We start from the raw sequence: 15,955 nt of genomic DNA, 5'->3' as shown, positions 1-15,955 counted from the left end.
GGGGCCCCTTGTGCGTCTCCCTGGGGCGCGGCCCGGACCTGCCCCGCGCTCAGCACCACGGACAGCGCCGGGCGCCGGCTCGCCGCCTGCCCCCTCTCGGGACCCGACTTCAGCGCCCGGCAGCCCCGGAGCCGGCCCAAGAGAGACCCCGGCCCGGCCCTGGGGGGAGCGAACTGGCGGCGCAGCTGCCTGGCACCAGCCCAGGGCCACCCACCGGGGGTCACCCTAGGGCCCCGGCCACGCGTGACATCCTGGGCGCTAACGCCGCCCTCCCCACTGGCACTAGGGCTTTACCCTGAACTCCCCCGGGACCCCAGCCCAGGAGGCAGATCGCAGCCTCTGCCCCATCGGGCGGGGCAGGAACAGGGACTGGGACAATCTGGCTTTGTCCAGGGTGACCAGACAGCAAGGGTGAAAAATCGGGACAGGGGGTGGGGGGTAATAGGAGCCCATATAAGAAAAAAGCCCCAAATATTGGGACTGTCCCTGTAAAATCGGGACATCTGGTCACCCAACTCTGTACCGCTCTGGAGCCGGGGTGATGTTATGAACTCTCTGACTGTTCCTGGGGGTGGCTGCCTTCTGTGTCCCTCCTGCATCACCCCCGGGGGACTGGCGCCTGGGTGTCTGCTCTAACCGGCCAGGTGGTAAAGACCAGCAACAACTGCCTAGGCCCTGGCCTCCCCAAAGGGTGGCTGTAGCAGCTTCCCTAGGGGCGAGGGAAGAATGGAAAGAGGTGTTAGTGCAGGCCTGTAAAAACAGAAATGGAGAAGGGAAAGGAGAGAAAGGAGTCCTGAGTGAGGGGAAATCCTTTGACTGCTGTATCGGTCCAAACTGGAGGAAGCTGGCTGTACAGGTCAAAGAGGAGATTTGCTCCTCCTGAGCGGGAGGAGTGAGGTCTCACACAGGGGAGCTAGAAACCTGAGGGGACTCTGACCAAATCCCAAAGAACACTCAAGAGCGTTGAAGAAACCAAGGCAGAGACTGGAGGCCTATATTTATTGCTTTGCCTAGATTAATATAAATCAGAAAGTAGGGAGTGTAGAAAATTGATATGGGAAGCAAAGGGACACAGAAATCTGCAGCCTACAGCATTAAGGAAAATAAGAAATTATTAAAGTATTTTAGGAACAAAAAGAATCCTAGCAATTACATTGGTGCATTACAAGATGCAAATGGTAGAATGATCAATAATAATGGAGAAAAGGCAGATGTGTTCAATTTCTGTTCAGTATTGGGGGGTGGAGGGAACAGATGCTGTAGTCCTATAACACCACTGTTTCCATTCTACTAGCATCTCAGGAGGATCTTAAATAGCAGATTTAAAAAATGTATTAAAGTTAATGTTTAAAATTAAATATACACAAGTTAAGAGGGAAGGTACTGTATATCTGGGGTCAGGCTTGAGTTGTGAGGGATTACAGGTATCGGTTACAAGGATCACGAGATACAGACATATCACATAACCAGCATAGACCCAGATTGGGAGGCGGGAGTTTTTAGAGCGTCGGTGGATAAGTGGGCTCGGGTACGCCACCCATGGACTGTATTAAGAGTCCAAGTCAGTATTGGTGTAGCAAATAAGTACATGGGTGGGATGCGTCCCTTGGTTACCACATTTTAAAATCAGCAGGTCTGGTTAACTTGCACTCAAGGGTTTAGAATATTTTAATGTATTTTCATGTTCCAAGCAATGGGGTTTATGCTGCTCTCCTATGAACCAATTTGAGTCACACAAACCTCCTTGGGACGGGAAGTTCCCTGCGTGCTCAGGTTAAATGTGTCTTTGCCCAGTATAATACACAGACAGTCCTAATGAGAACGCTTTGGAGGATCCCAAGAAGAGCATCAGACCTGCCTCGTTCTGTACACTGCTTCGCATCACGGTACCCAAGGCCCTCTCAGCATTATAGGCCTCAGGAAGCCATTCCACCCAGAAGCCCCGGCCTTCCAAACCTGCAGGCCTCAAATTAGCCTCAAGTCCCTATTTAGACTCCTAAATTAGCAGCCTGCTTCATGGATCGATTCTCAGCACTTTCAAACGTTTGGTCACGCCCTTAAGATGCCAACCTATGGATTTAGGAGCCTAATTTTAGGCACTCTGGGGTGAGAAGCTTGGCCAGAGGTTTTAGTTCCCTCTCTCGGCAGGGCTCCACTCTCTCCCTTGTCCTTTTAACAGCCGCTGGGGGTTGGAGCCAAATCCTGCCCTGCTTGCTGCAGCAAGGAGAAGCAGAGAAGTCGCTCCGGTCCCTCTCTCCCCAAGATCCTGCTGCCAGGACACCGTGGATTCAGGGAGCACTTTGCTGCGTGTGCACCACTCTCCCGCGGTGCCGGAACAGGAGGGCCAAGGGGCAATGGTCCTCCCACTTTTTACCAGCCATATGGGCGAGCGACCGGGGGGGAGCAGGGGACAGGGTCTTGGGGGGAAAGAGGTGGTGCAGGAGCACAGCTTCTGGGGAAGGGGCAGTCCAAGGGCAGGGCCAGGACCTTGGGGGGGGGGCATGTTCAGGCACCAGTGCCCCCCCCCTCCCCCATTAGGGAGCCTTCTGCTGGCCCTGCCACTGTCTGCAAATTCAGCATTTGCTGCTGCTGGAAATAGAGGCACTAGTGCATGGGGTCTCAACCTTTTTTTCATTTGCAAACCCCTTTGGAAATCTCACGTGGAGGTGCGGCTCCCTTTGGAAATCTATCGTCTGTAGGTATAGTTGAAGTCTGTTCAGTCAGTTTGCAGACTCAGTCTGTCGTGGACCCCTTAGACGTAGTCTGCGGACCTCTGGCTGTCCATGGACCACAGGTTGAGAACCACGCCACTAATGCACGAGGAGAACAAGAGCTCCGGTCACGAACCCCGAACAGGTGGACCTGGGCCCTGCTACCTTGTTCCACTTTCTAATGCACTGTAGCAAGATCTGACTCTGCTGGGGAAAAGGCTCCTTGTGGTCCACCACTCCCCGCACAGCATGCTCAACAGCAAGGCACGGGCCAGGACCAAGTCTTACCCCACCAGAGCTAAGGTTACCAAAGTTTCCATCAAAACCCCATGTGCACACGCTGCTAACTTCCTTACGCCGCTGGGTCTAACGTTTTCCATGGTGGGGCTGTGCCTGAAGGAGAAATGGTTCTGGGAAGTTTGAGATAAATCCCGTCCTCTATTTTCCAGTGGCAGGGGAGGGAGAGAACACTCTTCCAATTAGACGACCTTATTTTATCTCCCTGATTTTCTGGTTAAGTGACATGGCTCAATCTATTACAGTTAATACAGTAACACACAAACCGATACCCTCATGGAGAGAGGGGACGTGCGATTTTAAACACTGCATTACTGGAGGCTGTTTGCAGGTAGCACCCACAGCTTCTTGTAAGAAAGGATTTCTTATGGAAGTTTGAAAGTGTGTCACAAATCACAACTCCTGCAAGTTCCTCTTCATAACAAAAAGCTTAATAGGCTCTAATACAAGGCTGGAAGTATTCTCGATCTACTGTATATTACCAAGCAGCAATAATCTAAGTAAATCCTATTTTGATGATTTCATTATGGTATTTTATAGGAAGACAGGCCCTTGGATGTACTTTCCCTCCCCCACAATGGAAAATGTATTATTTATAGTGAAATAAAATAAGCCGGCAGCATTACACTCTTACAGAGACTAGGCAATAGCTCACCCACCCGTTTGCTTCAGCCGCCGGGATGCTGCGTGATCCCAGCCAGCACTGGCTCTAGCCCGGCTGTTTTATAACGATTATCGCAATGTATTGTCATTGTGCTGGGACCAGCAAGGGCACGATCCTGAAATCCTCACTCAGGCAAGGCTCCTGTCAGTAGCAGTGGGCGTGCTGTCTGAATAATGGCCGTCAGACTTGGCTCATGTACCATCTCAGGCCCAGGGGAGGAAGAAGAGACACTTTCCACCGTGGCACTTTCTTGCTATAAAAGATGGTCAGGAAATGATTTAACACAATGGAACTGATCCTGATCTCATTTACATCCATGTACATCTAGGAATAACTCCACTGGCATCAATGGAGTTTTCCCAGATGCCACCAGTGGAACAGATGAGAATCAGGCCCACCCGGAGGGCATGACCTATAACTTCTGCCGACCTGCTCTAAAAAGGTAACAAAAACACAAATAGGAACCCGCAGGCCACAGATCACCCGTCTAAATACCAAGCTTCTTCTCTAAGTCACAGCTACTGTCTTCACTCCTCTGATGGTATCTGTGTACTGCACAGGAATCCAAATGACATTTCCTCTCTAGATACACAGTCAGAATCAGATTATGTCAGGTATTGCTGAGAGATGACAGACACCTCCCCCCACTTGTCAAAGAGATTCTGTAAATTGGACTTGAAAATACAACAGTATTTCTTCACCCTTCACTCAGCGGGATTTCTCCCACAGAAGTGGCAGGAGTATTTTTCATATTACCACCCTGGAAGGCAGGGTCCCTGGAGGTCCGGCTAAAAAAAGTGCTAGACTATAGACCGTGTAACTACTGACAGCGTAATACCAACATTACAAATCAATAGGTTTAAAAAAATTCTGCATTCTGCAATGTTTTCCACATGTCAGAATAAATCTCCCATAAGACCAGAGCCGCTGGCATTGATCTCTCCTCAGGTTCATTACTCCCTCTAGGATTTGGGGAGTGGGGGGCAGGAATAAAGAGCAATAATTGATCATCCTGGCCAGTTTGTAGTTCTGTATCTTATGACGCTCAGACAGCTGCTTGCAGTTCAGAAGGTTCTTGCTTTGTAACATCAAAAGTGCAGCAGCCTCAAAGGCAAAGCTTCAGGAGTTCCCGGTGGATAGGTTCTTGGAACCTCGCAGCAGCCTGAGCAAGTTTAGGGAGATTTAAAGTTTTAAGCAGATTATGGCAAAACCTTGGGAGTCACTTGTCTCCTAACTTCAAGGGAGGCTTTGGCTGTAGAAAAGTGAGGGCATCTCCGTTGCATCAGTCTCCTTGTGCAGGAATCCCACTAATTTTAAATGATTTCAATAGAATCCCACTTCAGTGGAGCATTGGCTGCACTTGGCCAGATCACCAAATACGGCGGTGGAGGGCAGGGTCTGGCGAAAGCGGAAGCCTGGCCCGCATGGACAGAGATTCAGAAGGCAGCGAGAATACTCCACAAATCAAGTAACTAGCTGAGCAGTGTGGCACGTGGAGGAAAACTTCTCCCCAAGCCTGGCAAAAATCACTTTACAGCCAGAGACATGAGAATTGGCTGCCTTTAGCCAAGTACAATTGGAACAAGAAACCAGCAGTGTGTAACAAGCACATGGCAGAGTTAACTAAATCATGGCAGTGGGGCCTAAAGCGATGGGCTGGGGCTCAGGAGATGTGGTTTGGTCCTACTGGGTGCCCTTGGAAAAGCCACTTCATCACTCGGTGCCTCAGTTTCCCCATCCGTCAAATCTGGATAATTATGTTTACCTCTTTTGTAAAGCACTTTGAGATCAAAAGATGAGACATGCTTTGCATGAGCTAGATATGATGATTATAATATAATTACGGTAATGGATAAAGCCTCCCAGTAGGTGAACGTTCACCTCTTGAATACCGGTAGGAATCCTTGTCCCTAGGTGCTGAGAGCCCAGTCCTGCCAGGTGTGCTCTCTTACCTGGCTGGTCGGACCTGCTGAGTGACATGCAGGGAGCATACGTACTGATGGTCTAGCTTAGGAATCTGGATACTGATGTTGTATAATCACATTTAAATGGCTGGAATCTGCTAAGATCTTTTATTGCATAATCAAATATATTTAAATGATGCCACGAAGAAGCAATGAGAGCATAAATTTCCTCTGAAAGCTCGGAACATCTCCAGATGTAGAGCCTGAACTAAGTTCCATTTCCAGATGATTTTCTGTCTCCACAGTAGGATGATGAACGGACAATAAGTCTTCCGTGGGTGCAGCAGGGCGACCAGCCCTGCAGAAAGAGAAAGGGAAAATGCCAGACATTTTTGCACCATGTGCAAAATTTCACTTTCCACCCTGATCGTAACTCACCAGTGAATGGGACCAGGCCCTGCCCCCTGTTGCACCCGTACAGCCCTGCTGAAGCCAATGAGGTCACCCAGCTGTGAATGAGAGCAGGATTTTCTCCCTTAACTCCAGGTGACTGGCATTCACAGTGCAAATAGGGTCCCTTTGTCTGCACAGTCTGTATTTTGTTTTTCAAACCCGTGGGCACTCTTTCAGGGCTGTTCTGAGTGATAATGGAACACCCACTGCAACCTACTCTCAAGGCTGAAGCATTTCTTATTTCATTCAGTGACAGATTTCCCGCCCGCTTTCCAATTTTGCATGTGCAATGGATTCTGCTTGCAAAGTGCTCATCTGCAAAATGGATGAATACCGATAATCATTTGCATATGCAAATTAGACAACCAAGCTCCCAGCTGCACAATTTTCATATGAAACTGAAAGCTTTGCATGTGTAGAACTGGTGTGCATCTGCTTCTGAATACGCATGTAGCTGTGCTTGCAAAAGTGAGCATGCAAAATTGGAAGCTAAATTTGAAACAGTCTAAATATTTGGACAGAAAATAGAAAACTTTTACATTTGGAATCATTTTACCTGCAATTGAACTCAACTATAACTGGACAAGAAACAGAAATTCTGTTTGGTGCAACACACAACAGGATCCTTTCACACCAGACAAAGATGTGCTCGTGCTTCCAACGTCTTTCCCCCTATTGCCGTCTGTCACGGACTCACAGATTGTGCCTACTCTTGGCCCCGTGCGGTCTGTGGGGGGGGGCCTTTCAGTGCGACAGCCCTTCCCTTCTCGGGGTCCACTCTCTCTCGGGGTCAGGCCCCTCCACCTCCTGGAGCCGCACCTCTCTGAGCCTTAGCACGCCTGTCTCTCACCGTGGGCCCCCTCAGGGAGTCCCCTCGCTCTGGACCCCCCGGGCCTCCACCCCCGAAGGGGTTGATGCAACCCTGTTCTCTAGACTGGCGCGACTCTCAGCCAGCGTAAAACAGGAGGGTTATTGAGCGTCTGAACCCAGCACAGGAAACTCTCAGGGCCTCAGGCTTGGCCTCCCTCAGCACAGCACATCCCAGTCTCTCTGCCTCCAGGTGGGCTCTGCCTGCTCCCCCTCTCCAGCCCCGAACCCCCCTGCTTCCCAGCTGGGCATCTGATATCACCGGCCCCAAGCCCCGCCTCTGTCCATTGTCTTCTCTCCAGGTAAACAGGGTCGTAAACCGGGTCGCCTGGGCCTGCCCTCCTCTGGCCCCCTCAGGCTGGAACCAGCTGGTAAGGTCACTGGGGTCCTCTCCCCGCAGCCCATTGTCCCCACTGGCCAGAACCAGCTGCAACTCCTGAGCTGGGTCTCCCAGGTCGCCCGTCACTGGGGTCTCCATCCTCCAGGCCATTGGCTGGGGTCCCACGTTCCCCCTCCAGTCCTCTGTAACAACAAACTCCCTCTCCCCTCACCTCGCTAAACTAGGGTTACCATACGTCCGGATTTTCCCAGACATGTCCGGCCTTTTGGTCCTCAAATCCCTGTCCGGGAGGAAATTCCAAAAAGCCGGACATGTCTGGGAAAATAGGGAGAGGTTGTGGGGCTTGGGTCCGGGCTGGAGCCGCTGGGGCTGGCGGTGCTCGGCTACCGGCCGGCACCGCTCGACCGGGGCCGGGGCCGAGCCGGAGCCGCTCGGCCGGAACCGGGGCCCGAGCCGAGCCGGGCCAGAGCCACTGGGACCGGGGCTGGGGGTGCTCGGCCGCTGGCCGGCGCCGCTCGGCCAGAACTGGGGCCCGAGCCGAGCCGGGCTGGAACTGCTGGGACCGGGGCGGAGCCGCTCCACCAGGGCCGGGGCCCGAGCCCAAGCCGAGCTGGAGTCGCTAGGGCCGGGGCGGGCCGGAGCCACTCGGCCGGGGCAGGCGTGCTCGGCCGGAACCGGGGCCGGCGCCGCAGGGCCCGAGTCAAGCCGGGCCGGAGACACCGGGGCCAGAGCCTCTTGGCCGGGGCCGGCCGCTCGGCCGGGGGGGCCGGACTGGGCGCGCCTCCTCGCACCCCCCCTCCCACCGCCCCAGCTTACCTGATGCCTGCCTGCCTGTTTCAGGCTTCCCGCGAACATTTGATTCGCGGGAAGCAGGGGAGGGGGAGGAGCAGGGGGCGGAGCGTTCAGGGGAGGGGGCGGAGTTGGGGTGGGGCCGGGGCGGGGAAGGGGCCCCATGGAGTGTCCTCTTTTTGGAATATTAAAATAGGGTAACCCTAGCTAAACCCGTAACACCCAGGGACACAGAGTCCCACTCCCTCTGCATGCAAACCACTGGAAAACACAGACAAAACAAAACAATCCCCCACTTCGTCACACCGTCAGTGTTGCTCAAAATTTCATTGCAGGAGGAAAACCGGAATCGCATCTTAACCGAGTAGCTGATTTATTTTTTATGCCTCTAAGTGCTGACGACAATTTTGTCCCTTAAATTCAGATTTCAAAATAATTTATAAGTTAATGGAGAAAAAACAGAAGCAGAATTAGAGGCCATGCGCTGGGCTCAACAATAAATAAAAACCCTGAGCATCTTCCCAGTGCTATCCAAGTGTGGGGCCAGAACCTCAGCGGGTGTAAACCAGCGCAGCTGCATTTTGCATGCAAGTAACTAGGGCTCGGGAGGGGTAAGTGATTCCCACAAGATCACGCAGCCAGGCCGCTCAGGTAGGCGTTCAGCAATACTCAGACGCCAGCTAACGACGTGAAAACAGCCCCCACCCCCAAAAGCGTTCCCCTGACCAAGTCACTGAACGCCTTGTTCCCACTGTACGTCCCCAATACAGGCCCCTCCCGCAACCGTTACTCCCCGCCCAGCTCCATCCTCCCTCACTCCGCTCACTCGTCCGCAGTGGCAATGGAAAGAGCTGGTCGAGGCCCAACCCTTTCACCCCCCACCAGCCACCTCTCACATCTGGGTCTTCGACGCTGGGAATAACGGGGTGTCAAATGCCGCCTATTGCCTTGTATAGCGTTGGCTGTGAACCCGGCCCAGAGAGATGCTCTTTCCCTACCAGTGGCCTCGGGCCCCCGAAGATAAAGCTTTTAATGGTATGAAGAGGGCTCTCGTTTAGAGTCCAGCTATTAAAGTGGACCCAGGCCTTTTCACAAAGCCTATTCGCATGGGCTCAGGTTAGTTTCTGCCTCTCCACTCCATGCCCAGAACGGTGGATGGGTTTGTTCATTTTTTTCCTGGGCAGAATAAATACCATTCAGACTGATACTGGACCCGTTTCTGGCCCTCGTTTGGAATCTCGACAATCCTTGTTGGAAAGGTTCCTTCCACAGCTGAAGCGTGACAGTCGTGTGCTGTTCGATTAGTTGCCAGGGCCTGTGCGCATCGCAGGAAGGCACATTACCACGATCTATAAATAAGATATTTTATTACACAAACAGGTTATGACAATGATAACAGCACCATGGAGACGGCTTAGGGCGATATCAGAAAATCAACGGAGGGTTGTGTTGACACGTCTGGGTACTGCCAGACAAGTGAGCACAGTCCAAAGCACTCCGTGAAAAGTACAGGCGAGTAGAAGCTGGGTCTAGGAGAACGCAGATTCCAATGTCAGTCGGGGGCGGGCACAGCCTCAGCAGGGGATGGCGGTCTAGTGTTGAGAGTAGGGAATCATAGAATATCAGGGTTGGAAGGGACCTCAGGAGGTATCTAGTCCAACCCCCTGCTCAAAGCAGGACCAATTCCCAACTAAATCATCCCAGGCAGGGCTTTGTCAAGCCTGACCTTAAAAACCTCTAAGGATGGAGATTCCACCACCTCCCGAGGGAACCATTCCAGTGCTACACCACCCTCCTAGTGAAATAGTGTTTCCTAATATCCAACCTAAACCTCCTCCACTGCAACTTGAGACCATTGCTCCTTGTTCTGTCATCTGCCACCACTGAGAACAGTCTAGATCCATCCTCTTTGGAACCCCCTTTCAGGTAGTTGAGGGCTGCTATCAAATCCCCCCTCATTCTTCTCTTCTGCAGACTAAATAACCCCAGTTCCCTCCCTCTCCTCGTAAGTCATGTCCCCCAGCCCCCTAATCATTTTCATTGCCCTTCGCTGGACTCTCTCCAATTTGTCCACATCCTTTCTGTAGTGGGGGGACCAAAACTGGACACAGTGCTCCAGGTGTGGCCTCACCAGTGCCGAATAGAGGGGAATGTTCACGTCCCTCGATCTCCTGGCAATGCTCCTACTAATACAGCCCAATATGCCGTTGGCCTTCTTGACAACAAGGGCACATTGCTGACTCATATCCAGTTTCTCATCCACTGTAATCCCCAGGTCCCTTTCTGCAGAACTGCTGCTTAGCCAGTCAGTCACCAGCCTGTAGCGGTGCATGGGATTCTTCCTTCCTAAGTGCAGGACTCTGCACTTGTCCTTGTTGAACCTCATCAGATTTCTTTTGGCCCAATCCTCTATTTCAGAGGACCCAACTTCTACTCCCGGCTCTGCCATTCCTTACTCATGTGCCCATGGGCTCGTCCCTTACACCATTCTACTGATCGGGGGAAAGGAAGAACAGCGAGGATCTCTCTCCTACCCACGGCGTTGCTAGGAGGGTCCGTGTCAGCAAAGCTCGTCAATCTCCTTGGAGGAAAAATGCTTTATGAACTTAGATACACAGGGCTGAACGGAGTCTTGGTTTGGGGAGCAAAGCACCCAGTGTCTGATCAAAGCCTGTTGAAGCCAATGGAAGGACGGACTCCCGTTGACTTACCAGACTTTGGATAAGGGCCTCAGTGACCCATTGAGTGAACGAGGGAGGCGTTTGGGAGGGGAGGGACATGCACCACTCTGCCTGGAGAAGCAACCCCCCAGGATCTGGCAATGACCCCAGGAAAGATAACTTGGCACTCACTTAAATGTAGGGGACTTCCCTTAGACAAGTATAAAGCGAAAACGAATGAGGATTTTATTGCTTCTTCCAGTGCTGCAATGTCTGACCCTGCACTGCCATCTCCCTGCTGCCTGCAAACGGGCGTTGGGGTTCAGAACGGACTCCAGAGGAAAACTGCCCCCGCTAAGTCACCCCCCCGCCACATCTGGCAGCGTCTAGGTCTGGCCCTACTGAGACGGGATGGGCTCCCAGCCCCAGGTGGTAGGACAGGACGACGAGATGCAGGAGTGCTCCTGACCTGATTTACTAACTGAGCAGGGCCATAATTCGAGTAGCATCTGGTCTTCCAATATTAATCCAATTCTCGACCTCCCCCCCCCCAGTGGGGAGAAGGTCTCTGACCCAAGGCCATGCATGAAAACGTGCAGGGCGGAAGGAGGCTGTTGGTCTCTGTGTAAAGAACTGGACCAAGCTTGTTGAGTTCTAGGGGAGTGAAAAGTCTCATGTTGCTGGCTTATGCAAGGAGTGCCCATTATTCCTCGGGAGAGGGGAAGGGCTGCTCTCTCTCTCGAGTCATTCTGAGCTTTCAAAGGACCCAAGACCCTTGTCCTGAGGCCTCACCACTAGTAGGAGCTTGACAGAGAACTGAGCAGAAAGAAATCCATAGATCCTGCAGGATTTCTGCACCGAGAGGAAGGATAGTCTTATAACTAAGGCCCTGGTCTGGGACTCAGGATACCCGGGTTAAATTCTCTGCTCCATTACGGTGTCCTTGGACCAGTCACTTTCTCTGAGCTTCATTTCCCATCTGCAGCTGTTGTTAATACTTCCCTACCTCAGAGGGCTGAGGCGAGAGAGAATCATTAACTCTGTGACGTGCTCACACACTGGGGTGGTGGAAACCAACCAGACAGACAGCGGTACAGTTTCAGGTTGAAGGCCAGAGCCAGCAGATCATGTCTTTGCTACGTGAACATTCACCAGGAAAAGAAACAGCCAAATTAAAGTCTTCACAGCTGCTCTTTATCTACCAACTGAAAGTTCCCGGGTAGCTTGACAGAGACTGAGGCGTAAAGAGAGGATCACGCACCATGGGCGAGCACACTCCACTCTGGGCATAAGGGCTTCTCTGAGTCTCACAGGTCTGACTGGAGCAGCCCACCTGCTACACAATATTATCCAAACCCTAGAACCCTCCGGACAAAGAGGCCTTGGTAAAAGAACCAGCATTTCTTTAGGAATGATTCAAGTTCATTTTCGGTCATTTAACTTCTTCCTCTTCTCCAAAACCCACCGTCAATTTCCCAGCAGACAAAGGGCTGTCACAGGGTATCAGTGTCATTTCTAGGATTGTTTCATGTTCCAGATCATGATTTTAATGGCCAAAAATCAAACACGAAAGACTCTTCCTCCCTCCCCCCAGTGCCTTTTCTGGTTTATTTACTGCTGCTCACAATAAGATTTCCTGCAACCAAGATCTCTTGGAAAAATCCCTGGTGTAAGTGACTGTATTTGCACGTCAGAAGGTTTGGTTCTCAATTCTGACAGTGTCTCTTTGTATTTAGTGTTGCCTTGGTCCCTGTACAAGGATGCCAGAAAACATCCCTCAGTCATGATTTGCACTCACCTCGCCCCATTTAGAGATGCTAACAAGCTGTTCGGGGAGCCAAGTCGGAGATGCAGCCGGACACCCAGTGAACACGGCTATTACTGTTCTGTGCACACCAGGGACCCCCGCACAGCTTCTGCTGGGTTCCCTCCTGCAAGGAAATCAATTTGAAGTCTTTCCAGGTGCCATTAGCTGGTCCTGTTGCTCTGTGAGAGATGCTCTAACCCAGTGGGTTCCTACGTCGGCCGCTTGCTTTCTGGGTTGCTCTCACGTAGGAGTTGCACCCAGCCCCGGCAGCGTCTGCACGCAGGGCCTTACGGCGTCAGTTGCCTAGAGCCAGGCCCTGCATCGGCTCCCGTGGGAGCGGAGTCTGACTAAGGATGGGTCTGTAGCCCTGAGTGCAAATGAGGCAGAAAGAAAAAATTAACAGCAGGCTCCCCACAGCCACCACGGTGGGGCTGGGAAAGCAGCTACTCCTCCCCTGCCCCCAATGTAATACCCTCTGTAGGCGGGGGGGCACCACGCCGGGAACACTGATCTCATGTGATGCGGTGTATTCAGAATTGAACAGAAGTGTCCAGGGAGGAATGGGGGGGGGAGGTCGCACGCCTCGGAAGGGGCGGTTGATGTCAGCAGGCAGGCGGCCACGCGGAGCTGGACTCTGGGGCCAATATCACCCCCCGTCTCGCACGCGCTGAGCCTCAGCCAGCGAACCCTCATCTGAATCTCCACCTCATTCACCCTGCAAGCAGGTCACGTCACTGCCATGGGGGAGCAAGGAGCTGGGGGCCGGGGTAGCACTGCGTCCCCGACGTCTGGACTAGTCCTCCCAGCGACCCCCAACGGAGCGGCGGCAAGAGGAGTCCTGCCTGCAGACAAGCACCCACCCACGGCCACGTGTTGGGCTTCACACAGGAAGAAGCAGAGCCCCTCGCTGGGGACTTCAGCAGAACCAACAGGCCCTCGCGGGTCGGCAGTATTGACGCCGACAAGTCCCAGGGGATCTGACTTCATCAGCAGGAGATCAGCCAGCACCAGCAGCCAGGTCTGAAACCAGATCGCCGAGGGCTGGGAAGCCTGGGGACTCCAGCACAGTCCAAGACTTGTTGCCAACGGAGTGAGATGAGACCCAGGCCGAAGTGGGAAGCGTATCAAGAAACGGGCCCTAGAGCCGGCCCTTACGATAGGCTCCTTGGGACAGCTGGCATGGCGGGCGCTCCACCTCCTGGAGAGAGGCAAGGACAATCTGTGCCAGCAGAGCCCTTGTTTCCCCTCAAGCCGTCAGCAGCCAGAAAAGAGGTGGCTTTGGTTCAGAGCCCCCCAGCCCCCCCGAGAAGACTCTGATGCCCGAGAGGCAGCTTGGCGCCGAGTGACATGTTGCACAAAGTACCATGAAGACTGCTTGCAGCAAGACAGACTCTGCCCCATTAGCCTAGACTGACCAGGCCGCCCCACCTCCGGGTCACACCGCTCGGGCCTGTGGGTGGCTAAGGAAAGGACGAAATCCCCATAGCCCTCTGTGCTGTGAGCTGGGATACATACCTGCCCCGGCACGGGGGCCTTGGGGCAGTGCTCTGACATGGGGCAACTAAGTCCTCTTATCTGTCTAGTGGGGGGCCTCAGTGCTGGTAAAGTGCCTTGAGCTCCCTGCTCTGCAAATGCAGATTCCTTCTCCCTGGGGCAGGAGGAGGCTGGACGCCAGGCTGTGGTCACTCCAGCCTTCCTGCCGCACGGGCACCCAGGGGCCCAGGCTCTTCCACAGCAGGCCCCAGCTGGTGGGACAGGGAGGGCAGACAGCATGTTCTAGTCCCCTGCCTCGAGTGCGATTTCACCAGCTCCAGTGCTACAGATCCCCACCCACCCACCCACCCAATGCCACGGCCAGAGCAGGCTGTGTGGCAGCTGGGTGGGCCCTGCTGTGTGTGGCGCTGCCAACCTCTCGTCCGGGAAGGGATTCAGAAGAACAGGGGCGGGGGGGGGGGGGGGGGGAAGGGCATCGCACCAGCCGCGGAGGCCCCCTGCCCCCCTTCTGCTCTGAGTGTAAGAAGTTCCCTCACCTCCCAAATCACCACAACGTGTCTCATCAATCATGTTCCCTCTAATTAACTTCCAATTTACCTCTTTAGTCAAGTCTGTTTACAATCAGAGACAAGAAAACACGACCCAGAGCGAGGTGCAATAAATCGGTCTCTCTCCCCGCACGCTTCGTCGCCTCTATCTTATAAATCAGCTCCCAGCTGTGCGCTGAGCTGCTCTCGCTGGGGGGGTGGGACGCCCAAACGCCTGCCCCAGCCGTCCTGTCTTACCAGAGCTCCGTTCTCCTCGGCCCGGTTGTCAATTCTCCCACCTCCTGCACACTCGAAAGGAACGTGAAAGGGGATTTTCTAATCCCCTGGCACCAGCCAGAGAGCAGGACATGGAGAAGCAGCAGTACCACAGTGAGTGCTGCATTCTGAGTGCCGAGCACGCGGCAGTAAACAGAGGCCCTGGATTCCGGAGCAGATGAATCCACGGGCCACGGGCTAGCAGAGGCCCAGCTGCTTCGGACGGGAGCCCAGTGGATTTACATTACGCTGTCCACAGGAGTGTGATGTGAAGGAAGGGGAGCGCGACGAAAGACACCAGTGCCAATGATGCTGCACCCGTCTGTGCCAGGATGAGCACGTCAACAGGTGCTTCTAGCCGGGGCCCTGGGTGCCCAGCACTGCTAGCCTGGCCTGGTGCAAAGCACAGGGCTACGCAGCCGTTCTACATCCCTCAGCCCACTCGGGTCCAGGCAGAGCAATGGCAATCAGGAGACTCCAGGTTCTGTTCCCAACCTCTCCGTGCCTCAGTTTCCTCGTGTGCCAACGGGGGTTATTCCTCCCTGCAGGGTGGGAACATGGCGAGAGGTCGCTCCTTCGGCAGCCGTGCTGCTCCTCTGTCCTGCAAGCCCTTCGCACACCCCTCCCAGAACCCGCCTCTGTCCAGGCTGGCTTCAGCCTAGATACCTACCCGAGTGTCGCCTCCGCTCCAGCGTGGTGGGCTCAGGCTTAGCTGCTCTACCCAGCAGGGTGGCTAAGAGCCGCGCGGCTTCCCACGGATTTCTAACCCCGGAAAGAAACGGAGCCTGCCCCCACCACCTGGGCTGAGAGTCCGAGGAAAGGGTTCTGGCTGCCGGGGTCCAGAGAAAGGAAGGGACGGTGCTGAACCCAGTATCTGTAGCCACCCTGGGGGTGGGTGGGGAATTCCCTAGTGCAGGTGAAAAGGGGAAGCACAAAGACCAGCCGAGCACACTACAGGTGGAACCCCCCACCCCACCCCTCTCCTGCAATCCTCCACCCCCAACAACTTGTGACCAAGAGCCCCAGAGCTTCCTGCTTCAGGGGCCTGGGGTTATAAACTGGGTGTGGAACTAGGCAACCAAAGCCCAGCACGTTTGCACTGGTGGGAAGAGCACAGCTTGGCTCAGCTCCCTTTATTTGTATGCTCAATTAGCAGCACTGCCTGG

This window comes from Terrapene carolina, unplaced genomic scaffold, assembly GCF_002925995.2.
Source record: "Terrapene carolina triunguis isolate 2854851 unplaced genomic scaffold, T_m_triunguis-2.0 Scaffold130, whole genome shotgun sequence".
Classification (NCBI taxonomy): Eukaryota; Metazoa; Chordata; order Testudines; family Emydidae; genus Terrapene; species Terrapene triunguis.
Note: the sequence above shows the minus strand (reverse complement) of the source record.